Consider the following 16,060-nt stretch of genomic DNA (forward strand, 5'->3'; position numbering starts at 1 on the left):
AACCGTGATAAGTAAAAAGGGTAGTAGGTAGACTCAGGAACAGGTGAGGCACTGAAAACTACATTTTTAATGTTTTTTATACTGGGTAAATCAAGTCATATATCTATTACTAGATTTTCATGCTGAAAATGTCATATAATGGTTATTCTGGGGCAGAGTTTTTATGAAGGGCTTTTAGACTATTTCAAAAAATGGTGAAGGACATATCTATGGGCACAATAACAAGGTAGGTAGTTTGAGTCACTAAAACTATTTAAAGTAAAGAAAAGCTAAACAAAGGAATCTGGCCTTTTTTTGCCTTTTTTTTTTTTTTTTTTTTTTTTTGGTTGCTCTGATCTATATTGATTTTCATACCTAAATTAAAAATCAATAATGTGGCTTTGTACTTCAGACTTTGCCTGCTGAGAAGCCACAGTACTCCAGGCCTCACTTTTAGTGCTCAGTAGCCTGGTAATGAGATGCTGAAAAAATAATAAAATACATGGAATGTAAAATCTAAGTAGCAAATGCTTGCCACATATGGGGACTCATATGTTACATTCCAACTATACTTTCACTGCAAGTTCAGTAAAATGTGCATGGAAATGTTTTATTTAGTACGCACTTTCTAGAATGAATTCAATACTTCAAGGCAGGCTAAAACTGGATAAAAATTTCTTTAAACAGGAGAGAACCCCTACTTTAAAGTGCTACTGACAGGACTGAAGAAGCCCATGTGATTGTGAGACAAATATTTCAGAACTGTGCAGTAGAACTGAACAGAGAAACTGAGCTCCTTTAAGATCAGGGTTTAGAAAAGTTAAATACTCACCAAATGTGAAAGGGAAACTGTCTAGCATTCTTCTTCAGATGGTATGTGTTGTTCAGTATCCAGATAGAGTGAGACAAGGAACTAGGAACAAAGATTTGAAATATTACAGGTACTTCTTCCTCTCATGGTTTTCTGAATAACTAAATGGGGACCTATGTTTTATAGGAAGATATTTCATTTTCCAAAACCATCATTTTGGGGGCAAACTATGTATGATGATCACAAAAGTCTATAGCTTTAATTTATAAATTCTACATAGATGTTGCTTCACCATTAGACTACAAGAAGAAAAGTTGAAATATATTTTGAGAATGCTGATAGATTATATGAAGCCTGCAGATAAGTTTACCTTTTATTCCCAAACCTTATTTTCTGAGGATTATTTTTTCATCACATGTAGTCATGATACACAAAATATATAGTATTGAATAAGATAAGGAATTTCCCTAAAACCCCTCAGCTTTATGAGCAGAAATTTCATGATCTATTTTCTATTTGTTGCAGGTCTGTAGCCAGCTATACTGAAAACCATTAAAATACCAAAATATTTTGTTGGATTCTCAATACTTTATAACTGAAAGATGAACTGTCTATTGATTTTTCAAGACAGTAGTGAAATTTCATTATGAATATTTCAAAAAGTATTAAAGTATATGAAAGTACAATAAAATCAAGTGTTTTGAACTTTGACACTGTGTCCTTGTCTGTAGTTATCAGGGCTAATATTAACTTCAGAAAACATCATTCTGTCTTTACAATACCCACAGTGAAATGAAAATTATTATTTGCTTTTTGGTAATTGCCCAGAACATTTATCACATGATACAACAGAACAGACTATCATTCATTACTTGGTCTTGAAGTCTGTGTAATAAAAGCTGTACTCTATTTTTCTGTATCTTCCAAAAAAGACACTTGCAATATTTGGAGAAGTTGAGGTATTACCACATTAATATTTTTGGCTTGATGTACTTACGTTGAAGAGAAGTTTAAGATGCTGTGGATATTACAAGGTGTTTTTCACGTCAGTTGTCTCAGCATTTATAAGTTTATCAGAAAGGATAAGAGATATTTTCAGTGATTTTTACTTATGTATTTCTTACACTGTACTAAAATTTTGATCTTCTGCATAGACAGTGCTAATTTTATTACCCAATGTATTCCCTTTTATGACAAATCATTGGAAGTAATTTGTCATCTACTATTTGATCTTACATAAAAATACATCTGGTAAACAAAGCCTTTCAGAAAGAATTCATGTGCATTACATTTTAATTATCATACCCAACAACATGATTTTAGCAAACAAAATCTGAACATTAATTATCTGCTTTATTTGTAAACAAATGCTAATTCTTCAGAAAATCACATTATTTATTAAAAGAATAAAACCTGACAAAACATATGACAAAATAAATTATTTGGTACAGGTTTTTTTGCATGCATTAGGAATCCTGTCTTAGAAAATGATAGAGCATTCTATCTTCATATTATGTGTTTCTCCATTTAAAAAAGCTCAAGGAATTATTCATAACTTAGGTGCAGTAACAGAAATAATAATTGTCTTACTTGAACAGGAAATTTTCCTGCTAGATAATGATTCTTTAGAACTGAGCTTCAAAAGTTTATTTCAGGTATAAATAGTCATTACTTGATTGAAAATTATATTGAAAACTATTTTTAAAAAGTATATTTTATATGTGTATATGTATTATTCATATATAAAAAAGAATATAAATATTCCCCCTTGATTTACCCAACACTGGCTAATTCTGGTATATACTTTTTAATAAGTAGTGATAGCATAGCCACTGGTAATGGAAAAGTTACAGAGTTATGCAAAGATCACACTTCATATCAGAGTTATTAATGGTGGCAAGTGAATGCAGTTCTTTTTTTCTTCCATCTAGCCACTAAATTTGTACTGAATTTTCTTTCCCAAATGTCTGGACACATCCTTCTTCAGCCATCCAAGGGCTGTGGTTCTGTTCTTCTTTACAAAACAAAATGAAACAAAAGGGTCACCACCAGGAATGTGCCTCTGTAAACCAGAATTAACGTTCATTTTTCACATGCTCTCCACTGACACCTTGTGTTACTGTCACATCTGTTTGTCACAGAGCACAGAAACAACATTTTGAATATTTTGCAGAGAGGTTGCTTTTGATTATCTGCTGCTCTGAAGGGCAGGTGAGGAATTAGACTTCTTTGTTCATTTCTCTTGCATGGTTATCAGTAACCTATGTCATTTCAAACTAGACTGCCTTAGTGTCTGGCCATGCTGGGGTTACAGTTGGTCTTAACACGCCGTGGTGTTTGGGGGTTTGCTGTCTTCTACCTGCTTTCATGTGCAAGCAGTACTTTGGCTTGATGTACCAAAAGCAATGTACAGAAAGCAATTTCTATTAATGTACCTCTCCAGTATTTGGGGAACATTGAAAAGTATCTATCACTCCCCTGATCATACTTCACGGTCTGAAAAATTTGGCAGTGGATGTCAGAGCATTTGTTCTGAAACATATTTAGTTCTGGGATTTGGTTTACTTTGAGAACTTGAAGATAGGAAGAAGAGTAATAAATTTTGCCAGGTCCAACTGATTTTTGGTTGGTATTCTGTTGTTGGGTTTTGGGTTCTTGTGTTGGTTTTGTTTTTTTTCTTTTTCTTTGTGGTCTGGAGACTACACTTACAGTGTTGTGGGGAAGGACAATTCTTTAGTTCCCTTTCTTCTGTGAATCTTTGAAGCAGAAAGGAAGCTAGTGGTATGAGTGTATTTGCAGATTGAATGGCATTTGCAATAGTGATTCCAGAGTAATAACAAAGAGTCTTTATCCTCCAGTGGAATTAAAAGCAGCAACAAAACCAGTTGAAGAAATGTGTGTGTGTGTGTTCCTCAGCAATTAGTGTTCTGAATCAGGGGCTGAAGAGAGAGGTAGTGGGATTTATTTCCACAGGAAATACCAAGAAAGATCTTAATCTGAGGAAAAGTAGAGTAGAGCCTTTTGTTATTGGGTTCCTTAAGTTCCTTATGTGTGAAAGTCACTGATAGGGGTTTCAGCTTTTCTTCATTCAGCTTTAAAAGCAATTCCTGAGATCAGGTTGCAAAAAACTTCCAAGAAAGACGAATATTTCAAGAAAGTGATTCAACATAAAAGTGTTTGTTAGAAAGTTGCTATTCCAAACTTCTAGTGAAATCAGCTTCAAGAATATCTTCATTAAATAGATCAGTCTGGAAAGTCAAAATTTGGAAGAAAGTATAAAAAGTATCAAATAAACAACTATCATGCTTACTAAGTTTCCAACTTTTGAAAAATTACATAAATAGTTGAGGAAGGTCATTATTATTAAAGTGAAGTATTGCATTTGCAACTAGCAGTATCCTCTGGAAATAAATAAATATTCTAATTTTTGTATAAAATGTATAATTTTGAGATATTCCTAGATGCATTCAACTCTGCTGAAAAATATATAGTACCATTGACAATGGCCAAAAAGTAAGTCACATAGAAGCACAGAAAGAAACATTATGATAAAATAGCTTGTTAGTCAGTCTGTAGGAGACATATTTTTTCTGAGTGCTCTGGGCTGTATTATATCCATTATAATATTGTTTCTTTAATTGTTCTGAGTAAGTAAAATGGAATTTTATTTTCTTTCAGAAAAAAAGGAGTTGTGATGAACCTGCTTCCTCTTGAAGGAGTTTTGGTGAACTCCTTTGCATTCAAGACTGTATCTGTGCTTCTTTTTGATGAATATCTAATATTTATTTAAAATAATGGTGTCTTAAAATGTATTGGCCAACATGCAATCTCACTGAAGCCTTAAGACAAACATATTTTACAACTGGAAATCCATCAAAGATTGGCTTTAAATCTCTCACCTTCATGTAGAAAACCACCACCTTTTCTTTACCTTTAATAGTGTCTGTAGATGGTAAGAAAAAAAACAACACATGTTTTCGGCAATGAATACTTTGAAAAGCATAAAGCAGCGCAATCATAAGACTACAGTGGGCTTCTAACAGTCACTTCATTCACTTTCCTTCCAAAAGCAAGATTACCTATACATTTATCATTCTTAACAAATATTTGTCTAGCGCATGGCTAAAGATACCCAGTGGTGAAGGTTAGGTAGCTTGCCTTAGTAACAGATTCAGTAAATCTAATATTATGAATAGTCTGATGGTGTCTAACCTGTGTATTGTGGCAATCAAAAGCAGTGTAGTATTTTTGTGCCTAAGATTTGCATGTCAATACACTGTCATTTCCTTGCCTACTTTTCTATCTCCTGTCCATGTCCTTTATTTCATGTCTGGCACCCCTTCAACCTGCTTGTCCCCATCATAGTATCTGAACAGATGCGGTTTCAGGATTGAATACTGAGCTACCACCCTCTGATTCTAGAAGTCTGCTCTATGGTGAGTTGGTGAGTTCATTGATTGAACCGAAAATTAATAATCTTATTTTAACTTTTCAGTGTTTATTTTCAGCTGCAACAGTCACGACATTCCTGGTGTTCATGCAAGGGACTACCAAAAAACCCACAAAACTGAATGCTGCTTACATCCCTCTTGGAAAACAGTTCTTTAACAAAATAGAAAAATAAAATCTGTCAGCTCCAGTTGAAGTCCAATAATATATTTTTTTTATTAAGACAAATTTTTTAATTAAGAAAAATAAAAGATAATTTATCTGAAATTGATAACCTATATGAAATTTAATAAGTTCCCCATTAGAAATGTAAGTAATACTCACAGTTTTTAAAAAAGTATTAAATACTGTACCTGTAAATACTAAAAGAAGAAATGTTATTCATAAATGCTAAAATATTAATAGTAGAGCAGGAAATATTCTGAGAGTGTTGAAACACAGATTACTACAAAAATCTGTAGGTGAACCTCTAAATCTTTTCCCCATTTCTTCCTTTAAATTGTTTGAACCCTGTGTTTTGTTATTTTATTTTTAGTTTGCCTTTTCTTTGAATCTTCTGCTTCATCACAGCTAGACTGAATTTTATTAGATAACCTTGCTCGAACAGTATAGCCTCTTGAAAGCCCAAAAGACAATGATCAAACTGAAGGTATCTCAGTGCTGCAAAGAGATCTGGTTTAATGCTTTTTTTTTTATTTTTCTTTTCTATAACTTTAGAGGGGTGAGAGTTGGGATTTCTTTGGGGGTGCTTTTCCCTCCCCCCAGGATCTGGGAAGCATACTATAAGTACTAGAGTGCTGGGTATTATGCAAAACTCTGAAACAGTTTCATTAATACCTGCAATGTCAGTCTCACTTTGTTACCTGGTGAAACAGTGAAGATTATACTGGGAGCTATTGAAAAACACTTGAAAGACAATGCAGTTATTGGTCAAAGCCAACATGGCTTTATGAAAGGAAAGTTATGCCTTAATAAACTAATATTCTTTTTTTTTTTACAAATTTACCTACCTAGTGTACAAAGGGTAGGCAGCAGATGTGGGTTTTTTGGATTTTAGCAAAGCTTTTGATACTGCCTGTTATAGTACCTTTCTGGACAAAAAGGCCAACATATGGATAGAAATGTGCACAATACAATGGCTGAACATTGTATATATACAACGTATAATTGGCTGTGGAGTCAATTTCAAAGAGTTGTAGTAAATGGAGTAACATCTGGCTGGTGGCCAGTCCCTAGTGGTGTTCCCCAGGGCTCAGTTTTTGGAACAGTTCTCTTCTGTGTTTTTATTAATGACTTGGACACAGGATTTGACTGCACACTAAGTAATTTTGGCTATGATTCTAAATTGGGAGGAACCGTTGATTCCCTTGAGGGTAAAGAGGCCTTATAGAGAGATCATAATAGATGAGAGCTCTAGGCAATCATGTGTATATGTATAGGCTGGAGGGCAAGAGAATGGGGTGCAGCCCTGCAGGAAGGGCCATGGGGGTTTAGGTTGATGGTAAGCTCCATATAAGTCAACAATATGCCCTGTGGCCAAAATGGCTAACCATACCCTGGGGTGCATTAAGCACAGTATAGTTAAATGACTGGAAGAGTGATTGTCCTGCTATACTTAGCATTAGCGCAGACTCACCTCAAGTACTGTCTGCAGTTTGGGGCTCCATGATGTAAGAAGTATATGAAAATGCTAGAATGCATCCAAAGGAGGGCCACAGAGATGGTAAAAGGACTAGAGAGCATGACTTCAGAGGAGCAGCTGAGGATACTGGGTTTGTTCATTTTACAGAAGAGGAAACCTCATTGCTGTCTACAGCTTTCATGAGGGGGAGCAGAAAGGGAGGTGGTGGTTGCTCCTCTTTGATATCCTGTGACAGGACACAAGGGAATGACTTAAAGCTGCATCAGGGGAAGTTCAGGTTTGAAGTTAGGAAAAGATTCTTCTCTGAGAAAGTGGTCAAGCACCGGAACAAACTCCCCAGGGAAGTGGTTGTGGCCTCAAGCCTGTCAGTGTTGAAGAAGAATTCAGACAACACTCTTAGATATATGGTTTAGTTTTTAGGTTACCCTGTGTAGAGTCAGGAGTTGCACTTGATGATCCTCATGAGTCCCTTCTAAATCAGGATATTCTATGGTTCTACGAACAAACTTTTAAAAGGATGTAATTAAAGTTACTAGAACTAGTTTTGGAAATGCATGCTCTTCCATTTCTGTAGTTCAAGGAGGGATTTCTCTGTGTTTAATTTGTACAGAAACTTTTGTGATAAGAACTGTAGTGACCTGTGAGGTCAAACCACCAGTTCACCTAGGCCAAGAAGCTGCCCACAACAATGTCATTTAGAAGCTATTTAGGAATACAAAAATTTTGTACCCATTTTTTTCTGGTACCCTAGGCACACAATACATTCCTACACTCTCCCTTTACTGTCTATTTACAGAGCTCCTATTCAGAAATTCAGTCCCTTTTGAACTGTGTTTTCCTGCCTCCACAATCTGCTGTAACAGTGAATTTCAAAAGTTTGGCACAGCTGTATTAAAAATATACTTTTTTAACAAAAAAAAAAAAAATCTATTTTAAATAGATCTCCTACTAGGTTCAATGCATGTCCTCTACTTCTAGTGCTGTGATATTTGATGAATAGCACTTCTGCATTAACTTTACCCACTGACTTTTTCACTTTGTAAGCTTCAGTCATACCCTCTTCTCACCCTTCACTCTGTACAGAGTCACAGCCTTTTATTCCCTTCTTGAAAGACAAATTATTCACCCCCTTATTCATTTTAGTTGCTCTTTTCTATACCTTCTCTTGTTCCACCATGTCTTTCTTGAGAGATGATCAGAGCTCTACATATCAGAAATCAAAAAGATATCAGTGAACCAAAATTTTGCATAAACCTCTACCTTGTTCTCAGTCCCGTTTCTGTTAATACCTGAGATTTGTTAATTATTGGGTTCCTACTATATATTAAGTTGGTGATTTCAAAGAACTACCAGTGGCAACTACAAACTCTTTTGTGAGATGTACCTGCCGTAATTGCTTTCCCTCTCCAGTAGCACTGCCTTGATCTTTGCATATGATAAGCAGAATATAATTATTTTTTTAAGAGTGACATTTGTCTATTTTTGTTTTCCAGTGCAGAATCTGTCAATTCAGATAAAATATACAGATATATTAATATACAAATGATTCTAGATATTATTTTTTTGCAACTTAGAAAGCTTCTGCTGTAGAGCTAGAAAAGCTATTATTTTTTTGCAACTTAGAAAGCTTCTGCTGTAGAGCTAGAAAAGCTCTGTACAGGTGTCATATTTCACCAAAGTTTTTACAACTTTTTCTGATCTGGAACCAAAAATAGGAATGTCTAAACTGTTCATGATTATTTTTTTTTCTTTAACAAATATTTTTAATAGGTCTGGTTTCCATTTGAAGTTACAAAGTCCTCCAACATATCATACAAAACCAGAGAGTTATTCTATATAATACAGCTTGTCCTGAAACAGAATTGCTGTATGTGTATTTGATTTGTCTACTCTGCTCCTGCCAGCTTTAAGAGTGCAAGCTTCCTGTTGAGCCCATGGTGCAAGTTAGCAGGAATATCACAAGTACTTGATACATGCTGTGTAAGTAGAAGTTGCTCAGAAGTTTGTCAAACTGCTAAGTTTTCACAAATCATATTATTGTGGTTAATCATTATTTGAAAATTTGACAATTCAGGTTGACATTACCCAGTTGAAAATCTACTTTCCAGTTAAATGATTTTCATAGCCCTATTGTAAAATGCCTCAGTTCCCACCTTCCTCTTCTACCTTCTCAGGTTTCCTGGGTTTTTTCCTTTCTTCTTTCTTTTTTCTTTTTTTTTTTTTTTTCCTTCCCTTTGCTTGTTTAGTGCAAAGCCATCAAAACAATGTAAATGATGTTTTAATGTTGCACACAAAAGATTTTTGTAATTTTCCAGTGACAATACTGGAATGTCATGGTAGAATTTGATCACAAATGAACACAGATTAGACATCACCACTGCAGGTTGTCAGTAAGCTTTTCCTTTTATTGATGTCTGATTAGCACTTAAATTGTTTCACACCATTAGTTGCCTAGGATTTAGTGATCATTAGTGGGTCTGAAAATGAACAAGATAAAAGGAAGCTTTGTCTTCAGTTCAGGGGATGGTTTACTCTTTCCACGCAGTGTCATTTACCACTAAAGAGGTGTGTGGTGTTGATTAAAGTTTAGTTTTATGTATTGTTATATTCTGCTATGAATATTAATGGAAGTTTCAAGTTAGGCAGGGTATTCTTCACTTTCTTCGCTAAATGTTGTGTATTTAGTGGTGTGCATCTGCATGAGTTCAATGTAGTTTGCTTTAGTATACTGTTCACATTCATTTCCACCATCAGCTGCATTTCAGTACTGTGCTCTGGGTATGTTTATGCCTATGTAGAACATGTATCAACATAAACCTGCACAAAATGGATGGTACAGTTTCACGCTGGCTTGTGTTACTGGTACTACTGTCTCTGACCTAAGGTGTGGTGTACCCCACATGGAACTGAATTACTGTGAGGTTGGATACTACTGATGCGAGAGCAATACTTAATTTTAATTAATTTTCAGGTCTTTACTGTCAGTATGAAAGTGTAATGATCCTGTAAAATTTAATTAATATGCCATTTTTTTAATGCCAAAACATGACACAGAGGTTAAAATAGTTAAGGATGTTGTGACAAAATCACAAATAAAGGTATCTTAAGTTTTGAGTAGGTGAGTTAGTCCGTTAGCTTCCATTGCCTCTTTGCTTTTAAGTTATCTGTATGACTAGTGTAACATTTTTTATTTCTTTTGTTCTGAAAGTAACAACAAACAAAAAGAAGTAAAATATATGATTATTTGTTTCTTACAAGGCATCCAAAAAGAAAGTGTTGAGTTTTTTTCCTGAATCTCCACCAGAAATCTGCTTGCTGTTGCCAATGTATAGCACTTCTAAAGAGAAAATCCAGACCTTGAAAGTTAAAGGCTTTTCATTTATTCCTAGGTGAAAGATATTGACTATTGTATTTGCAGTCAGTTGATGGTATGGTGGTGAGGTGGAGGAGAGGTAGAGAGAATTTTTTGGTTTTGTCACAACAGTTTGATCCAAGGGCTATGAAAAACTGTATCTGGGTAAGTAGATATTTAAAATTTGCTCTAAGTAACTGTGTTAACACATTTTTTAAAAAATAAATTTAGGAAGTGATTGTTCAGTAATTAGAAGAAATTGAGTCTGATAACAAAAGTCTACTTCAGACTGCTTAGCTTGTGGAGTTTTGGTTCAATGACTGTAGTAATGTGTTACAATAAACAAAAAATACACCTTGAAGTTTATGATATTGCTGGCACTGTAAGAAGCAAACAGTGGCACACAGAGACAGTTCACGTGCAAGAAAACATAATTGTCTTTTCTTTATTGCTTGAAGAAAGGCTCCCTGAAGTCCTGACTGGTGATATTTCGGAGTTACACGGTAGAAGAAAATTTTCACGTTCTTCTTCTTCATCACTGTCATGCAAAAAAGACATTCTTGTCAACCTCACCTGAGATAATCTGTTTGGTAGTCCTCATTATAGAAACCCTGTAAGCAGAGGAACCCTCTTTTATTCTTTCAGCACACAGTAGAGCATAAAGGTTAATATGGATGTTGTTAAAACACAGAAGCATGCAGTTTTGCTGTATGATTGATACATGCCTTGCTGCGCTAAATTCGTATAAGCTTTTGAGAATGTGCAGCAGCAGCCAAAGCTAAGAGACTTTACTAAAGAACCCTGAGTATCTTTAAGGAAAGGAAACATAAGTTTGCTGAAATTGCCTTTGTGAGTATATAGATGTAGATAGCTGATCTTTGAATTGAACTTGATTCTGGGTTTGATTGAAACTCTGAAAGAGTTCAATGTATAGAAAAAACCTGAGAGTCTTACTGAGCATTTCCAGGAGAAGTTACTGCAGGTCTCTGTGGAAGTGTTATGATATTTGAGTAACAGTCTCAAATTGGAATCACAGAAGTCATTAAACATAGCCACCCCCTTCTTGAAACAGAGCTGAAGAGAAGCATCTTCCAACACAAATGTAGTGTGCATATGTAACAGTTACTTTCCAACATGAAAAGGATGTGTAATTTTGCCATTATGTATTCACTTTTCCTTACCTGGGGTGATAATGAAGCTATCTCAGAGCCATTAAAGGTGCCTGTTGGTGGCTCTAATTTCAAAGCTTTCAGAACAGAATAGTTGTCAACACACTTACCTCCGCAGGCATAAACCAACTGCAATTGAAAAGACACCTGTGTATAAGCTAGTCTTAAGTTTGTTTTACTATGCACCACAGCACCACTGCTAGGTTTTATATCCTAAAAACATAGTGCTATAATTAATTTTCTAGTTGTATAAAGATTTGATTTGATTTAAGAAGCTGCAAGTTGTCTGTGCTAAAGGTTAGGCACCTCTATTTAAACACAATTTTAACTTCCTACTGTTGCTTTGATCAGTATCTTTATAAGAAAAAATTAGGATCAAAAATACTATTGTAAAATGCATGTTTAATTGTGACATATGCCATATTATCTCTTTTGCAATTCCCTTGTGATTGCTGAACAAGGTCAATAATTAAGTTCTGAACTTGCAGCCCTGGGTTTAGATGGTACTGTTTGTTAAAGGAAAGAGGTTTTAGCACTATAGTGAGTGTGAGAATTTCTGCATTCATGAACATTATTTTGACTTTAGTGACAAATTTGAAGAAGCACTAAGTTTTCCCTGTTTTTCTCTTTGGTGAAAACATGGAGAATTACTTTGATTTAACAGTGATTCAATCTCAGAATAACCCTATTTTTTGTTGTCTAAGCAAATACCAGAAGAAAAAGGGAACACAGAGTAAAACATTTTGAAATTCAGAAGTAGAGGGTAGGTCTCAATTCCCTCTGCTTAGTCACAAAATTCAGGAGCTGCATGTGGTAGTCTTGCTCTGTAAGGAAAGAGATAGACTCATTCAGAGATGGGTGAGATTACCTGAGATCTGAATAGCTCTGTAGAAGCCTCTCCCTCTAATCCATATTGGATGGGCACTAATTTTCCACCTAGGACTTTTCAGCCTATTGTGATTTGCCACAGAGCTGTGTTGATCCAAAAGCAAGTAACTGATGAATGATCCAATCCCTCCAGCTCTTCTCTCTACTCTTAGATTATCTTTCTTACCCCTTTCCACATGCCAGCATTTGGCATTGGTTTGATTCTGAAGTGATTTAGAGAACCAAACAATCAAGAAACTATTGATTCTTATAATGTTAGCTTTTGATGCCTTATGTCTTTAAATGGCTTCAGCGCATAGTCAGTTGAGCATTAAGGGCCTCTTATGTCACTATCCAGTTGGTCAACAAGCCCAGCTTTCTCATAAAACCTTATCGTTAGCTAAAAGGTGAAGAGAATGGTACAGGAATAGTATGTTAGTTTGTATGAGGAGAATTTGAGGTTTGAAACATTTACATTTGAATCTGTAGAAGTTAAGATAAATTAATATTGTATATCAAAAAATTACTGAGGTAAGGGAAGAGATAACATTTTAATAACTAGAGTTCAGTGTCTCAGGTTAAAACTGACAGATATCATTCTCTGGGTTTTCTTGATTCATATTTGTTCAGAATGTCTTTTGCAAGTACGAAGATGAGAAAATAGCTTCTTTTAGATGAAGATATAACTGTGAACTCCAGCTTGTCATTTTCATAAAGAAGTGCCAGTCAGCAGAGTGACACAAGCAAATTATTGTGCCACATAATTCAAACAAGAGTTTTCCATAGGTCATGCAATTTGCTACGTGTTCTATCACTTTACTAAGTGAATTAGTAATCTATATTAAATTATTTTTATTTTTTTTCTACCATAACCTTAAATAACAAAGTCAATAATTATAAATTTGCCACAAAGTTTACCATAAAACCCCCACTTTTACAAACAATCAAGAATTGCAGGAACAGAATACATGTAGAAAACTCAGTTTGATATTCTGTCTTGACATCTCTAAGTCCTATTTCCTCTGTGATTCCACTTTTAAGAACAACTTCTAAACAAATTTGAATCAAAAAGAACATAATTCAGACTTTCAATTACATTTAAAATGAAAGACAGACTTTGCAATATTCGGACAAGCTAGGGTAGTATATTTAAAAAGTATAGATGCTTTTTATATACAGAGAAAATACCATAGCAGAACCTGAGATGCTTTTCTGAGTTTATGAAAATCTTGAAAATACTGCCTGTGTTACAAGGAAGTTTTTGGTTTACAATATTTCCAGGTCAAATTTGTAAACTCATCAAATTTGGATTGCTTGCATTGAGAAAGTGAAATTGTAGTAGAATTGAATCTGAGCCTTTCATATTGATATTGTTCTTCTTCCCCACGTCAAACTCATTAAAATATTGATAGATTTCTCAATTGCACTGGTGAGTACAAACCTTTAAAGTAAAAGGTAAGGTAAAAGCTCACTGAATATTATTTTATTCTGTAGAAGATTTCTTTGTTATTATTTATTATTGGGTTTTGTTATTATGAGTTTAAAAAGTCCTCAGGAAGAAATATTTTGATGCTAGTGCATCAAACTGAGCTAAGAAATGCTAATGCTTTTAAATAATATTAAAATAATACTAATACTAATAATACTATCAATAATAATAATGTGCTTCTGAACATCTCTGAAAGTTCTTCAGTGTTAATGAAACATTGATGATCTTGTTATGTTACCTCACCATGAACAATCACAATGAAATCCACTTGGTGTTTGGTGTCCAAAGATTATTTTATTTCTGCTGTGTCTGCAATTAGAAGTTTTAGTCCACAGAGATGTTTTTAATACAGATTTATCAGAATAATCATGGCATAATCCCTGCCATGATATACTCACCAGAAGGGTATTTATGAAGAGTAAATGCTGATTTGCTTTTGAATACGGGCTATGAGAACCCTGCTAAGGAATGTGTAGTCCAAAATACCTAAAATCTCACACATAAAAGAAGGATACTTAAATTCAGAAAGACTATATACATAATAAACACTATGTGTAAAGATCATTGGTTTTCACTATTGAAATTATTTTCAAAAGAATGCAAGGCATTTTTAGATTTTTTTAATATCTCAAATATTCTCAGGAAAATTTATCCTAGAAACTTTTTGGCTGGTTTTGAAATTGAGAATGTAATATAATAAAATGTCAAGATCTTTGAATCTCTCTCCTGAGCTCTGCTCTGCTTAGTTCAACTATGTAAGTGAAAGACCTATGGCTTAAAACTTGGGGTGAGGGAGGAACTAACCATTAGGTGCGTTGAACTTTTGATTTTCAAAAGGCTTTCTTTCTTAAGACCAGCATCCTATTCCAACTACATGTAGTTTCAAAAAGTTCATACAGTAGTCATTCTCATCTGACACTACTATATGTATATCTTCCAGAATGAGAAACTACAGTAATGACTCTTCCTCCCCACCAACTGCCTTTGCATATCTTAACTCCTTCTTGTTCCACTTTCGACCTCTGAAAACTTCTGTTTTATCTCCCCTTCCACATCATCTATATAAAATGGTGACAGTTATTTTTACAGAAAACACCAACTGCATTAAGTCATAAAGAGAGGATAATCTAAAAATGTGATTTTAATTGACCAGAAATAAATTTTTACATCTAAGAATGCTACTGGAGTTAAAACAATTTGTAAACATCTTAATTTTATTATTCCTTCAGCCTATTTGTGAGACACTGGTTTGGGCAAAAATTCTAGACTACAGCAAGAGACACAGAATACTGGGTGGAGGGTTGTTTTTTTCCCCATATTGTCTAGATATGCTCTAAATGAAGTGATTTTTTGTGGTAGAGAAAAGAAAAAAATCTTGACAGTCATTGAAGTCTGTTTTGTTAACAGGGTCCAAGACAAGTGTATATAGCTCACATTAAGGTCAATGGTTTTCAGAGCTTACTTAATGAAAGAGTGTGAAATAGATGTCACAGATGTCAAAAGGATTAAAAACACTGGAGAACTCCTTTCAGTCATGCTTATAGGATGATATCTTTCTAAGCTTTTCCTGGGAGACTACAGAAGAGGTTGAATTTGCCAAAAAAAGAACAAGGGTGGGAGAACAATCCAAATAGCTATAATGAATAAACTCTTTGCTATAGAGTGCTTATCTTGAATTCTGCTTTACTAGCTAAACAGCATAATTTGTATCACTACCTTCATAACATTCTTTCATGGATGATTAGATTAAAAAAGTATAAGGGTGAACATTATTTTACTTTAGCATGAACTTTTGTTTATTAGCAATCTCTTACCAAATGATGCTGTGTCAAGCACATGACATCTGGTGAATCAAAACCACATTTTTAAAAAGGTACCTTATCTTGATTCAGATATGAGACACTGGAGATAGTTATTACGGTTTATTACTGCACCACACTTATTCAGGAATACTAGTTTCCAAATGGAAATTTCCTTTTCAGTGGCTGCCTCTAGGTTTAGCAAATTGCTTACACGCACAGCAAAGCTTTCTACACAGCTCCTTTTAATTCTTTTTTATTGTCTCAGTGGTCTGTCTCACTTCGTTAAGGCACATGCATTTCAGGAATTTCAAAATCTAATTACAGAATAAATTAGATTGTTTTATTATGGTCCCATCCTCCTCATCTTGGTTATCAAAATGCCTGCTGATATCTGAAACACAGTTCCACTTTCTACAGGTGAGACCTGTATTTGTAGTTCTGAGATGTATGCCTTTTCATTTAACTGTATTAAAACACAGGCATGAACGTATCCTAGCCAA

The 16,060-nt window shown here is 34.5% G+C and overlaps 1 long non-coding RNA gene across 1 annotated transcript in view; it reads left to right on the forward strand.

Moving 5' to 3' along the window:
* Positions 1-840: 840 nt before the first annotated feature.
* LOC119143900 overlaps positions 841-16,060 on the forward strand; it is a 60,194-nt gene continuing 44,974 nt past the window's right edge. Inside the window, exon 1 of the long non-coding RNA XR_005102870.1 lies at positions 841-920. This is a non-coding gene — a long non-coding RNA (uncharacterized LOC119143900). The remainder of the gene's footprint in view (positions 921-16,060) is intronic.

This window comes from Falco rusticolus, chromosome 2 (genome assembly GCF_015220075.1).
Source record: "Falco rusticolus isolate bFalRus1 chromosome 2, bFalRus1.pri, whole genome shotgun sequence".
In the NCBI taxonomy this organism is placed as follows: Eukaryota; Metazoa; Chordata; class Aves; order Falconiformes; family Falconidae; genus Falco; species Falco rusticolus.